Source organism: Arachis ipaensis, chromosome B6 (assembly GCF_059453495.1).
Source record: "Arachis ipaensis isolate K30076 ecotype BB chromosome B6, ASM5945349v1, whole genome shotgun sequence".
In the NCBI taxonomy this organism is placed as follows: Eukaryota; Viridiplantae; Streptophyta; class Magnoliopsida; order Fabales; family Fabaceae; genus Arachis; species Arachis ipaensis.
Window position 1 is genome coordinate 132,699,389 of NC_142441.1, and position 15,407 is coordinate 132,714,795.

At 32.8% G+C, this 15,407-nt stretch overlaps 1 pseudogene; it reads right to left on the minus strand.

Annotated features, from left to right (window-relative positions):
* Positions 1-8,377: 8,377 nt before the first annotated feature.
* LOC148562790 (uncharacterized) lies at positions 8,378-13,905 on the minus strand (annotated as a pseudogene).
* Positions 13,906-15,407: the final 1,502 nt, after the last annotated feature.

The following is a 15,407-nucleotide window of genomic DNA, read 5'->3' on the forward strand; positions in this document are numbered from 1 at the left end:
AGAATAAAAGACCTAACTTTAATAATTATATCATATTCTTGTAGTTGAATTAATTAAAAAAAATCACATTATGTGTATAATAATGATTCATAAAATCACACTTTTAAAAATCATCATAGTAATAGTGATAAAAACCGAGTTAAGCCCCACTTTGGTCTCTAAGATTGGCGAGTTGCACTGATTTAGTTCTCGAGATCCCAATTGCACTAAATTAGTCCCCCAGATTCGAAAAAGTGCACTATGTTAGTCCTTCTCCTAATTTCCGTCACCGGAGCACTAACGCCGTCAGTGACGTGGCTATTTCTTGCCACGCTGGACCCAGCAACGGTTAGATGACATGGCACTCAAATTTGATTAGCTCCAATTTAGTCCTTGTCCCCTTTTATAACCAAGATTTCTGCCCTAACTTCTTCCTCTTCTTCTTCTACCCACTTTTTCTAGTTCTTCGTCTTCTTCCTCGCTGTGCAGCTTTCTGGGTTTAGGATTATGAGTGCAAATGGGAGCCACAGTTCCATGCGGTCAAGCAGAAGGATCTCCAGAGGAACCAATAGAGCATCGAGTGTTCCAGAGTGGTGTGAGTGTGGATGCCGCCCTGTTCTCCGGTGGTCCACAACAGAGGCTAACTCTAACAAGCCATTCTTTGGGTGTCATAACTACAATGTCAGTGGAAAAAGGTGGTGTGATTTGTTTGTCTGGGCTGACATTGGAGAAGAAGACATCGGGAAGGGTGACTGCTACCGAGAATGTTGATGAACTGAGGGTCAATTTGGCCTGGAGAATTAGAAAGTTAGAAACTGAAGTTAGGACCCATAAATTGTACATGTTATTGTAGGCTCTGTTTATAATGTTTGTTGTTGTTTTCATGTTAGTATTTAAGATTTGAGGATGATTATGTTTTAATGTGATTAGGGTTATTGTAAAGTAAACAAAAGAAAAATTGTCATTGTGAATTGTTTGAAGTTGGTAGTCTTGCTCTAAATATAAACCAAGAACTCTGTTTTTGTCATCTAACAAAATGATGGAAAAAATATTGTAAAGAAGAACCTATTAGTAGCATAATTAAAGGTAGAACAATTTGTCATTATAATAATAAGATGCTAACTTAACAATGAGTTTTCAGCATGAGTATTAACAAGCAAAACAGCTGCCATATCAGCGACACCTCCCCAACCTAATTAAAAGCTAGATCTTGATCCAAAATACACCAATAACAAAGACAGATAGTGCCATCAACCTTACAATGTTTTCAAATATAACAATTGGTCTACTGTCATATACTGAAGCCAAAAAACAAGAGTATGATTCACAAAAAGATTCCTAATTCAACTACATCTTCATTCTTTCTTTCTTGGGGGGTTTGAAGCCAGGTGTTGGGACAAATTTCAAGAAGTTGGCCAGTTTGGAAATGTGGCTGAGCTTGCTCCTTGCAGTGGATCCATGGTGACCAGTCCTGATGGTGGTGCCTATTCCAATAAAATAATATCCAAGATGAGGTTGATTGTGCAATCAACAAGTTATTGGTAAGTCCTATTCAGACCATTAACAAGTTTATTTGAACTATTTACCATTCAGAATCCATTCAGATTATTTACAAACAAGAAATCAACAAGTTCATTTACAGTATTCTCAATCCAGAATCCATTCAGATTATTACCAACAAGAAATCATACAGGAAATCAACAAGTTCATTTACACTATTTACCATGGAAGGAAATAAAGATAATGAATGAATAAAGATTATTACCTTTTGCATGTCACTCATAAAAGTTGAAATAGAATTACACACAAAATTGATGGACTAAGAGTTTGATCACTACCTGTGGTAACACGCTTTCTTTGTCTTTCGGATATCCTGCGCAACATTTCATCCCCTACTAGAGTATCAGCACATATTTCTAAATCCAAGATCTGTAAATCACAAATTAGATAAATAGTAGAAACCATAAAGACAGTATTTGCATTTGTGATGATGCAATATTGTGAGAAATCAAAACTCAGAACTACTTGAAGTTGAAGATGTCAGCTTTAGTATATATTCTGTTATTATCTGGTTTGCTTCCTGGACTTCAGATGTTGTTGCCTAGTATTATTAGAAAGGCAATAAGATTAAAAGGTTGTGTATCAATTAAAATTAACAGTTTAACTGAACTTAGGAGGAAAGAGTATGGCTAAGGTGGTAATGTATAATAGAATCAATTGCTGAAGTTCATTTCTATAGAAACAGTAATGCTTTATAATTTGCTATGCAGATTTTCCAGTGGAGCATGGAGTTAGTTCCTTTCACCTTCATGTATATATCGATATCTTGGTCGGGTTTAATTTTTGCTGCTATCTCTCGTCTTGTTAGTTCAGAAAGCAAGTCTGCACATAGCAAAAAGTAATTATAAGTCATGCTTAGACTACAGGTTACAGATATGGAAGCTATCTTCTTCAACAAGAACAATTTAGGGTGAAATTCGACTAACCAAATCTTGAACCAACCCTTTGACACCTTGCTGAGAAAGCCAAGGTTTCCCTCACAGTCATTTCTCCAATATGAACATCATTCTGGCTAATGTATGCTGCAGTTCTTTGAGGTACAAACTCATTCATTTCATGGCCATTATAGGTAACTCTGCCACTAACCTGCAACATATTTATCAGCAAAATTGTAGTGATTTGATTAGATTATATGATTGATGCATACATGAAAGAAGCACTTTAACCTTAAGATCTTGACCAAGCTTTCCTGCCAGAGCCAAAAGGAGTGTGGTTTTTCCAGAACTTAGAAGACCTTAAAGCAATGTATTAGGGATTTGGGTATTATGGGGTGCTCAAAGTCGCACATGAGGTAGTATGGGATGCTTGATGTTGTATATAATATAAGGAGAGTGGAACATAATATCTGCATCCATCTGCATGGTTCAAAAGAATTTATTTTAATCAACAATAACACACACTGATAACTTTAAGACAGTTTTCATCAATAACATTCATAAAAGTCATAGAAAATATCATAAAGAAAAACATGATCACTCATGCGAAGGTGCTGATTCTTCCACCATTGGAACAGAGCATAAAAAAAAAACTCCTAAACATAGTCCCACAAAACATCAAAACAAAACCCTACCACAAAATCAGCTTTAAAATTTGTGAACTGACAATATACAAAACACTTAATCATGATCAACAACCATCACAGCATTCCATTAAATTTGAAAAAAAAAATTTTTGATCCTCACTAACCTTAGTGACGACACAGAAGATCTCTGTAGTGGCAAATGAACTCTTCCGATAGTTGCACAGCGAACGTTGTGTTCCAATGGTCTCGACAAATCCTATTGCAGCCACTTGTTGCTACTTTGGGTCACTCATGGAAGAGAAGCTTTTTTTTTTCTCTGCGTCACTTATGGAGAAGTAGAAGATGAAGAGTAGAAACAAAAAAGGGTGCCTAACGTTTTATTTCCCATTACATACAAACGACATCGTTCAAAGGGATGTTTAGCGCCAAATTAGAAACGACAAGTCGTTTCATTTTGTCCAGCGTGGCAAGAAATGGCCACGTCACTGACGGCGTTAGTGCTCCGGTGACGGAAATTGGGAGAAGGACTAACATGATGCACTTTTTCGAATCTGGGGGACTAATTTAGTGCAATTGGGATCTCAAGGACTAAATCAATGCAACTCGCCAATCTCAGGGACCAAAGTGGGGCTTAACTCGATAAAAACCACCATAATAAGTGATTTTTAGAGGTTAGCATACAATTTTGTAAAAACCAAGACAACAAATATTTATATTTATACTAAGAACCTTTCCAACCATTCCATTATTCACCGAGAAACTAATAAAAAAAACTATTTTCAACCCTTGATGAATTTGTCAAAGAATAGTAACCATTGTTTGCATGAAGTCAACATATCTTTTAATCAGGTACAAATAATCAAACAGAAAACGTCTTAAGCATTCTAGTTTGTATATGTTTTATTTTTATTTTTTTTTGTGTTTATGTAATATATATTCTTTCATGTTGAATTCCTTAACCACAATAGTTGTTTAAATCTATTGACAGTATGGGCAAAAAGGACATAATAGAAACCAAAATAAATGTGGCCAAATTTACAATTTTGTTTCCTTTGATTAAAATAAATAGTAAGAGCTCAAATTAATATTTAGTTATATAAAAGATCTTAAAAATTTAGAAATACTGCATAATATTTAAGTTTATATCTATTTTTTATTTCAAATACTTGTATTTTAAATTTCTTGGTAAAATATTTATTTAAGTTTATGTTTATTTTTTCTTCATGCATAATAGTTATAGCATATCATATATGAATAATTCAGTTATGTAACCTATATATTACATTTTTCAGATGATTTAGAAGAATTTTGTGAAAAAAATTGGAAAAAGAACTCAACTCTTATAGTGATAAAACTACCAAACAATAGAAAACAAGAAGTACATTGGAGTCCAAGAAAAAAAAGATGAAGTTTGGTTGCAAAATGGTAAGAAAAAAGTTATAAAATTATGTCATTTTGAGAATGAGTTTTTATTAACATTTGAGTAGAAAGAAAGACCAAGTTCTAAAATCAAAGGATATTATATGAGTGCTTTAGAAATAAATTACGATTTAGATTGTGATGTTAATAAAAATAAATATTTTTTTTAATGATATAGACTTCATAATTTTATTCTACACTATTAATTTATTGAAATATAATGACAAAAAAAATTATGAAACATAATGACATGATACAAAAAACAATCTATAGACATGATTTCAATTGCAAGTAATAACAAAAAAAAAATTATTTTCTTTTATCATGATCAACCCAAAATTCTGAATCTAGCACATACTTTTTTATTGTCTTCAATATACGACCTAAAAAAGTAGCGAGAATACTTTTGTTTATCTTCATCAGATTTTACTCAACGAATCATATCTTGCTCAACAGCAGCACCACATGTGGGATTAGAACATCTCAGCATCAAACAGCCAGGGCCATCCGTGATTGATGTGCTGATATATCCTAGAATGTGAAATAGAACAGATGTGCAAGATAGAGAGGAAAGAAGAAATTAACCAAGGAATACTAACATAAAATGGTTAGATAAAAAAGTCATGAAATAGATCATCAAAAGCAACTTACCCACGTAATAGCTACAAAAAAAAATGGATCTAGGAAACCAAGCCAAAATCAAAATTCAGGCTTTCAGCATAATACTCAGATTATTTCAAATAACAAAATACAGCACACAAGACTTATCCTCCCACCACGAGAGACAGAAAGGATGACGACAAGAAGTCATCTCTATCTTAGCACGTGGATGATTTTCGAAACAGATGTCGCAAGTAAGCTGGCTAGAGAAGAAGATGGGTCAGAATGAAATACAAATGAACCTGCAGCAAATGAAGAAAATAAAATACAATCAGAATTATTGACCAATTGTAAAACCCAAACAATCCATATCTCACCTCTCTAGCATCAACATGCTCAATGATTGGCTTATACATCAAACCAAATGCTTCACGGATTCGATCTTCATCAGCAAACCATGCATCATGCACTTTACTGACACTCCTGTAAGTAACACCAGCACATGCCTTACATAAGGATAGAATAAGCAGCATAAGCAAAATATAAACTTTTTTAAACACACAACATGGTGTGATGGATTGTGATTGCAAGCAAATAAACCCCAGTTAAAATGCCAATCAATTCAGGGTTATATAAAACTCAAAAAAAAAAAAAAAAAAAAACAACTGAACTTACCAATTGTAATGGTGAAGTAATTTGTTGGCATCAACTTTTGATATAGAAAGAACTGTAGCTACCCTAGTGATGTCCTCCTCTTGTCTTTGTTGGATATCTAATTCCTTTAAGATGGTAAAATTTTGCTGAAACAAAACAGAGGGTCACCATAAATTAGGATTTAGCTGAAAACTGTAGCATCATTACAATTTCTATGTATTTCATGAATAAAGGTAAGAATTGCAAGTCAAGCAAAACAATAATCAAGCCACCTAAAATTCAGCTAGTTTTAATAAATGATCACTGCAATGAATCTCGATTCTGTGGAAATAAAAAAGAGAAACCCTTTTTCTTTTGTTTTAAATTATTCCATCAAACAACATTTTTCGATATAATTAATACTAATATTTGAGAATCGAAAAACTGAAATTGGGAACAAAATGAAAAAAAAAGACACCTCAGGGCGGCGAGACTCGAGCCTTTCGAGATCATCAGCTTCGTCGAAGTAATCATCGGCATCGTCATTGTAATCACTATAATAATTCATGGCAGCATCCTCCGTGCCACCACGGTAGTAATTGTTGTCAAGGGATTCAAGGTCATTAGCATCATGCATATCCTTGTCGGAGTCCATTTATAATTGGACAAAGAAAAAGACACCAAACCAACGAACCCTAAAAGAAAGAAAATTGGGGACGAGAAGAGGAATTTTCCTGTGCATACTCTGGACCTCTGACTTGAAAATCTCACCTTGTCTGGGATAATGAACCTGGATGCACTGACAGCTACAATTTAATTAAATAATTACTAATAATATACAAATTAAATGATTAATTAACATGCCTCACAATAATTTGTCAGCTGAATTGTCCAAACATTAGAAATAAAAAGGGACACAAGTAATGCAATACCTTATTGTGGCTCCCTTGTGATTTGCCTTTGAACCAGAAGAAGTACTTTCTGTTGTTGTTTTTTACTCTACTAAACGTTAGTCAGTCGGCTAATTGAGTAACATTTTCTAAATGTAATAAAAGGTGTATCCACTATATTAGTGCCAAGTACCACTGATTCCCTTTTTTCACTTTATGTTGAGTAAATAAACTCTAAACAGCTACACAAATTAAGTGCCTTGCATTAACAAGAAGTTATGAGCAAACCCCTTATTTGCACATTATGCAATTTTCCAAAACACCTAAACACCACTCTTCATTTTCTGAAGTTTATCCAATTTAAAATAGAAAATGCATTATATCACAATGAGTGAAAATATAATGGATATGCTTAGATAACAAAATAAAATATGTCCAATACAACTCTAGGTTGCTATTATATATCATATTCAAAATATCGATTGTCACATACTTACAGATAACAAAATAAAATATGTCCAATACAATTCAAGATATAGTTTAAAACATGTGTTTCCATAGAGTAATAGATAAGAGGCCAGTTTTTGTAGGGTTTAAAATCTTTCAATCACCAACTCTATGTGCTGGTTCTGTAGGGAGGTCAGCTTCAGGATAATGTTGTCCCTTGTCTTTAACTTATACAGTTTACATCATTCTTTCCATTCAATCCCGAACTTCCTCTTTGAATTTTTTCCATCACTCCTCAGTAGGTGGAAAAAAAAATATATTCTTGCCTACACTGGAAGGTGGACCAGTGATCTTCCAGACCGAACCATGTCCAGATGATTTAAGATACGCAGCAAAATTAGAGAACAGGTACTGCAGTGAATGAATCATATTTAGAGTTTAGGGAGATTTTTTCTATATAATCAATAAGAAATACACAACCAATATTTCACAAGTTTGTTAAAAAAAGGAATGAGTTCTTTAGGATCAACTTGCCAATCTAGCTGCACTCAAGTCCGAACGTGTCATGGCCATCTTATAGTAAGCATATGAAGTGTATCTGGTTTAGGATATTTAAACATGTTAGTCACCATAGTAAAATCACAACAAGAAAATTGCTTATTACAGATGGATTTACAAACAGATTTGGTCTCTTTTACCAACGGATTTTTGGTTACCGATGAAATTTGTCCCCCTGTAAAAGCCTTGTCGAAAATTATTTATCGACAGATTTTTTCTGTCGGTAATTTACCGACAGCTTTTTTTGTTACCGACCGAATTTCCCTCAGTAATGGTACCCCTTTCGCTAAAAAATCGTCAGATTTTCTGTCGGTAATTTATCCACAGATTTTTTCCCGTTACCAACAAATTTTCTCTCGATAATCGTCACTTCAATTTCACTTAAACCATCCAATTTTTTGTCGGTAACTAGTGTCAAATTTTCCGTCAATAATTAGAGTCTAAGAAAGCATTTTCAACTCTAAATATAGACGAAAAATCTGTCTGTAAATCCGTCAGTAAGGTAAATCAGCATTTTTTTAGATTTTTTATTGCAAAATAAACCTGATTTCATATAAAATAAATATAAATGTAAAAAGGTTCATCGTATTATCAAACTAAAAGAAAATTACTATAAACAAGCAAGTCAATATAATTCAAAACATAAACAAAGTGTATTGATACATCAACTATAATAATAAGTAACAACCATACATCAACAAAGTGTATTGATATATCAACTATAACTCAAAACATAAACTCAGTGTATTGTTCAATCATACTAAATTTATCAGCTATAGTCCTCAGTGTCATCTTCATCCCCATCATCATCATAATCATCATTTGAAGAGATTGAAGGTGGCGGCGGTGGTAGTGGAACAACAGTGAAACTACGTGATGCTCTAGCCTTCTTGTAATAGCTAATATAAGCCTCATTCCTTCTCTTCTGTTTCAGCTTTTCCTTCTTGGCCTTTTCAATTGCCTGTTCTAATTTTTCTAACTTCTTTTGAGTCTTTTCCAAAGGAGCCAAGCATGTATCTAACAACTTACTAATACGCTCATTTGTCTGTTGAGTAACAAGCTAAAAAAGCTCTTCATTGAGTTTATGAATCTGTTCCCGCAAATCAGGAATGGAATTTTGATTTGTATATGCTCTTTCAGATACAGAGTTGGCAGAAGTGGTTCTAGACTTGATAGAGCTAGAAAAGAATACCCCTTTTCCGTAAATTTGATTCTTCTTTTGCCCACCACACACTTCCTCCCAAATCAAGTCTTCATCAATTGGTGGTAGCTCCATTCCCTGTGCTTGAGCCTCAGTATGTTGAGCCTGAATTTCTACCAACTTTTTTATAAACTTCTCTTGTTGCACAATGATTATATCAAGGGTTAAGTACTTTTTTCGTCCCTAAGGTCTAGGGTGAAAATCAAATTCGTCCTCTACCTTTTTTTGTTATTAAAATCATCTTCAACGTTACAAAATATTATAAAATCATCCTTTTGTCCATAAACAACATTTTAAAGATGATTTTGCCCTCTAAAAGAAAAATCCTTCCCTTCCCCACTAACCCCCAACCCCTCTTCAAGCTTCATCATCATAACCGAGCTTATTTCTTTCTCTCTTTCTTCCAGTCTCCTTCTCTCCCTCATCACTAACCCTTAACCCCCTTTGTCATAATCACCGAACTTCTTTCTCTCTCTCTTTGTCCCAAACTCTTAGTCTCCCTCACCACTAATCCCACTTATCTTCTTCTCATCACCATCACCATTATCACAAAAACAAAGAATCACATACAAATTAAAGAATCACAAAATAAAGAGACTTCATCCAATAGAAACTTCTTCAAAAGCTTGAACCACAGGTGATCATTGTTGCTATCAGAGGAGGAGCCACAACAGATGGTGGCGGCGCTGTGAACTACGCGGTGAAGGAGGGAGACGTCGATGAGTTGTTGCCGATCCGGTCTTCATTTTGCCCAAAAATGCGGTAGTCGTCGAAGACAGTTCCACGATGGAATTAAATGACGAATTGGAAGTGTTTTTTGAGAAGAAGATTACGGGATTGAGAAATGAGAGAACGACTCTGGGAGGGGGCTGTTGCGAACAGATCTAGGATTGAGAAGAAGGTTTTTAGCTAAGGCATGGTGCTATCTGTGGATTTCAATTTGTTCTTCATTATTTTATTTTTTCTAATTTTCTTTCTTCTGTACATTTTTCTTTGATTTACTTTTTCTTTGTCTGTATTGTTGTTGTTGATTTTGGGCAGAGTTAAGGTTAGACTTGTGATGGCTTTGTTGCAGTAAGAAAAAAAAAAGGCTAAGGCAGTGGTGTGATGGAGGTAGGAGGAGTGTTGAGGGTGGGAAGTAAATGGCAGAGACAGAAAATAAAAGGAGAAGACACTGCGACTCTCTTTCTCTCTTCTTCATTCTTCTTTTTTTCTTTTTTTTTTTTAATTTTTGAAGAACATATACATGAGTTCTATCTTTCTAATTTTTTTAATTTATGTTGTTGCTAATTTTGTGGATGTTGTTATTGCTGGATTGTTGATTTATTTTGTGGTTAGATTTATGGTGTAACCATGGTGATGATGATGAGGTTTGTTGTTATGGTGGTTCATGGTGATGATGATGAGGCAGTGGTGACGGTGGAGAGAGTTCTTTATTTTTGTTCAAGGGTAAAATTGTCTAAAAAATATTATTTATGGACAAAAGGATGATTTTATAACATTTTGTAACGTTGATGATGATTTTAATAACAAAAAAAGGTCGAAGACGATTTTGATTTTCACCCCAGACCTTAAGGACGAAAAAAAAATACTTAACCCTTATTTCAATTATATAAATCAAGTTTCAAATAACGTATAAAAAATTACTATATCAATTATACAAAACAAAATCTAGGAGAAAATAAGAGAAATATATGTAAATTATATTATATTATATTAAATATATCAAAAAGAAGAGAAAGGTATGTAAATTCTATTATATTGGCCCAGCTATCTAGCTAGTATTGATCTGATTCAGTTGAGCATATATATATATATAGTCCAAATACCAAAAGCATGATGAAGAATCAAGAGTGAATTTAATTAATTTGTGAGGTATATATATGTGTATATTGTAGGGCCTTGAAATTTTGGTGATGGCTTCCTCGAACAGATATTGGCCAAGCATGTTCAAATCGAAGCCTTGTAACTAGTTTCAGCATTAAATATTGATAAAGATGTTTTTACTGTGTCTCCCCATCATCATTTCTTCCCACACAGATTCACTTTGATAAGATATGTGGTTCAAAATAGAAAGAAACAAAACTTGAAGTTTCCTTTACTAAGAAAACCTCACAAATTGAAGCTTCAACTCTTGCTCTATTTTTCACGGTTCGCTTGAATCTTTCTATCACCCGTTCAAACGGATACATCCACCTATATTGGACAGGCCTACACACATGTGTCTCATATGCTAGATGAATTGACAAATGTTCCATTACATTAAAGAATTTTGGAAAAAATATCCTTTCTAACTTGCTAAGGATAATGGGAATATTCTGCTTTATAACCTCCAAATCATGAACCTTGAGGGTGGTTGAGCACAAGTCTTTGAAAAACTGGCTTAACTCGGTAAGAAGTTTTCATATATTTGTAGGTAGTTCTCTGAATGCAGTTCGAAGCAAGCACTACATAAAAATGTAACAATCATGGCTCTTCATACCAATAAACCTCTCCTAAGAAAGACTTACGCATCTAGCAAGGTTAGATGCATAACCATCCGAAAATCTAAGTTGTTGCACCTACCTATACATGTCTTGTTACTGTTCAGAAGTCAAAGTATAAGTTGCCTTAGGTTTGGACCAACAATTATCTCCGACTTGCCGCAAATGTAAATCTGGATGCTTGCACAGTTCAGCCAGGTCTAACCTAGCCTTTTTATTGTCTTTAGTTCTATCAGTGTCCATAATAGTATTCATTATGTTATCAAACATATTCTTCTCTATATGCATTACATCAAGACAGTGACGAACCAGGTTATCCTTCCAAAAAGGTAACTCCTAAAACACACTTTGCTTGGTCCAATTGTGAGTAATACCATACTCTCGTGATTTAATCCACTTTCCATTATCTGATATCTTCCCAAGTCCTTTAACTCTTTGCCAAATCTCTAAACCACTTAATCTAGTAGGAGCCTTTTCACTTTCTATTTTATTCTTCCTAAGATCATTATTATTGCGCCTATAAGGGTGGTCTATCGGAAAAAACCTCCGATGATAATCAAACCGTGATGCCTTCCCTCCATGTGATAGTGTAAAAGACTTGGTATCTTCCATGCAAATAGGACATGACAATCTTCCTTATGTCATCCACCCAGACAACATCTCATAAGCCAGGAAATTATTGATAGTCCACATCAATGTCGTCTTTAAGAGAAATTTCTTCTTTTCTACAATGTCATACGTCAAAACACCAGGTTTTCACAACTCATGTAATTCGTCAATCAGGGGTCCCAAGAATACAAAAATGTTGGCTTTAGCGTTATTAGGACTAGGTATTAAACAAGTCAAGAATAAATAAGGATCTTTCATACACATCCCAGGAGGTAGATTGTATGGAATAACAATTACGGGCCAACAAGAATAAGACTTGCTAAATTGGATATTTAGGGTAAACCCATCAAAGCAAAGACCTAACCTAATATTTCTAGGCTCCAAAGAAAAATCAGAGTGGATGCGGTCAAAGCTTTTCATGCCTCCCCATGTGATGGATGGGTCATCAGCATCACGTTAGTTTTTGATGTGCCACGTCATGTGCGGAGCTGAACTCATTGACGCATAAAGCCTTCGAAGTCTAGGAATTAAGGATAAGTAGTGCATCCGTCTGACAGAAAATCTATTGGACTTACAAACACCCTCGGAAATAGGCTTGAACCTAGGTGCTTCACAAAACTTGCAACTAATTAAAGCAGCATTGTCTTTTCAATATAACATGCAATTGTTTGAGTAATAATATATTTTGATTGCCTTCAATCCAAACTTTTGCACTAACTTCTTAGCCTCATAGTAGTCCCTAGGTATGGCACTACCCTCAGGAGAAATTTTTCTAATTAAGGTGGCCCACTACTTAAATAACTCATGTGATTGGTTTTCTTCGCTTTAATGCATAGCATTCTAACAGCTATCGATAGTTGAGAGTGCATACAACATTTTCACAAAGACTTTTAAGCTGCCTCAAGAAGATCAAAAAAAATTTTAGCCTCTACATGAAGATCTTCTGGACCAGCAGAATCGAAAATCATTTCATGATACCTTCTGGAGATGTCTTCCCAACTAATGTCATACATATCACATTCTTCCACATTTGCACCACTTTTTGAACAACCTTTTCCACAATTATTGAATCCCGTGTGATTAATCCCTATGTCGTCAATCTCTTCATGTTCTGTTCAAATCCAATAATTTGGCATAAACCCCTTTTCCCACAAATGCATCTTAATAAAGTTAAGTTCTTTATAGTTTGTGCATATACACTTAATGCATGGGAATCTACACTTTCCTTCCGACTTCACAACATCTAACTTACTAATTGTTTCTACAAACTCCTCAACTTTGTCATAAAATTCAGGTTTAATACCCCTCTTGTTCGATTCAATCTATCATACATCCATCCTCGATGGTGTCAAGATATTTCTTACGAATTCAATATTTTTAGTACCTATAAATCATCCAACACAAACAACATTTCATCCATCATATAACACCCTATCAATATTTAACCATATCAATGTTTTCAATGTAATACAAGCAACAACACAACACAAGCAATATTTCATTTATCATACAACACCCTAGAAATCAATGAAGTTTACAATATAAGAATTGCACTAAACTAAACTCCAAGCAAAAAATTGAAGGGATTGGATCAAAAATCTCTAAGCAAACACACAACTTAGTCTTCTAACAATCAACTACTGTATAATAAGAGAGAGAGAAAATGTGAGAATATTTTTTTCTTTTTAATTAGTCTTCTAATAATCTATTCATCATTTTATTTTTAATTATTTTTTTCTCTTGTTTTTCAAAAACTTAGTGTTAGAATGAAGAGCTACAATGTTATTATTATTAAGGCCCTGAAATTAAAGATAATAATAATAATAATAATTGATCTAGGAGGAACCATATAGAGCAAATGAATGAAATTAAAGAGAACAGAGCTCAATGGAGCTTTATAATGAAGCAACTCCTGAATCATTTGCTCAATGTGATTGTGATCTTCTTCAAGAGGCTTAATATTAAAGTATTAAATTATTCATAATCAAAATTGCCTTTGCACATACTGTTAAAGTGTTAATACTAAAACGAGCAACTGATTACACATCTATGATCTAACTATAGTATTAAGTATTAACTATATGCTACCGTATGCCGGCAATTAGGCTCTAATTGTGGTTAGTTACATGGTTAGTTAATTCTGAATAAATTCCAAAATATTCTAAAAGCCTGACATGATTCAGGTGGTTATTTAGAAATTTCTATTAGTTTATATTTTATAAGTCGTTGTAGGCTCTTAATTTTATGATTTGGTTATAAAATCCAGTATCCTACAATAATGTGTACATCGTAAATAAACCTAGAGCTTGTCATCTTTAGAGGAGTTTCTATACGTTTATGAAAAGTTGTAAACTATAGAGTTTTAGGGTGTGTTTGGAAACTCGTTGGAAGAGAAGAAGTACGTTTAGACTTCTTGAAAGCTTCAACTTTTGGTTTGGCAAAATTTTTTTTCATGAACGCAGAAGTGATTTTGCTACCAAAACCAACGTTTACAAGAAGCAACTATTTTTAGCTTCTGCGTTTTCCTAACGAGCTTTTAGCCATGGATACTAACCATTTATTTATCTTTTACCAATTTTATCCTTCATGTATGTTATTATATTATTTATAAAATTCTTGTTATTTCTATTTATATAAGCTCTATTTTTCTATTATTTATTATTTTTATTTTTTTCAACTGTTTGTTTGATATTATACACTTTTATAATTGTGATTTTTGTGTATTATGTTTGTTATTATCTTTTTATAATATGATTTATTGATTCTATTAGGTAAAGTAAATTAAACAAAAAATTAACTATAAATAATAATAATAATAGTAAAAAATTATAGCATACTAAAAAAAGAGTACTAAAAATATTAAAAATATACTATATAAAAAGATCATAAAAATTTTTTAGATTTGTTTCAATTACTATAAAGTAAATATTTAATTTTTTTATTATTATTAGTACTCTCTGTTATAATTGTAATTCTCATATACTATGTTTTAGTGTAATTTTTTATAACATAGATTATGATTCTATTAAAAAAATAAATTAAATAAAAAATTAATCATAGATAATAATAAAATCATAAACGTTGGATTCCAAATTAATATTAAGAATAAGATTATTGAGAGTACTAGAATAAGAGTACGATGTAAAAAAATATAACATATTTGATTATATATATATATATTTTTGGTGACTATATATATATATATATATATATAATTTATATTGTTTTATTTTTATTTAAAAATATATTTTATCTATTTTTATATGTTATTTTTATTTTAGTAAATAAATATTAATTTTATTATAAAATTAATTAATAAGATCTATTTAAATATCTAAATTAGAATGATAGGATAATATAAAAAAAATTATTTAAGTTGAGGTCTATTTTAGTAATTTTTTTATCTAAAAGTGATTTTGAATGATATAAGCCAAACAACATTTATTTTACTATAATCAACTTTGATACAAAAATTACCAAACATAAATCACTTTAACACAAACTTA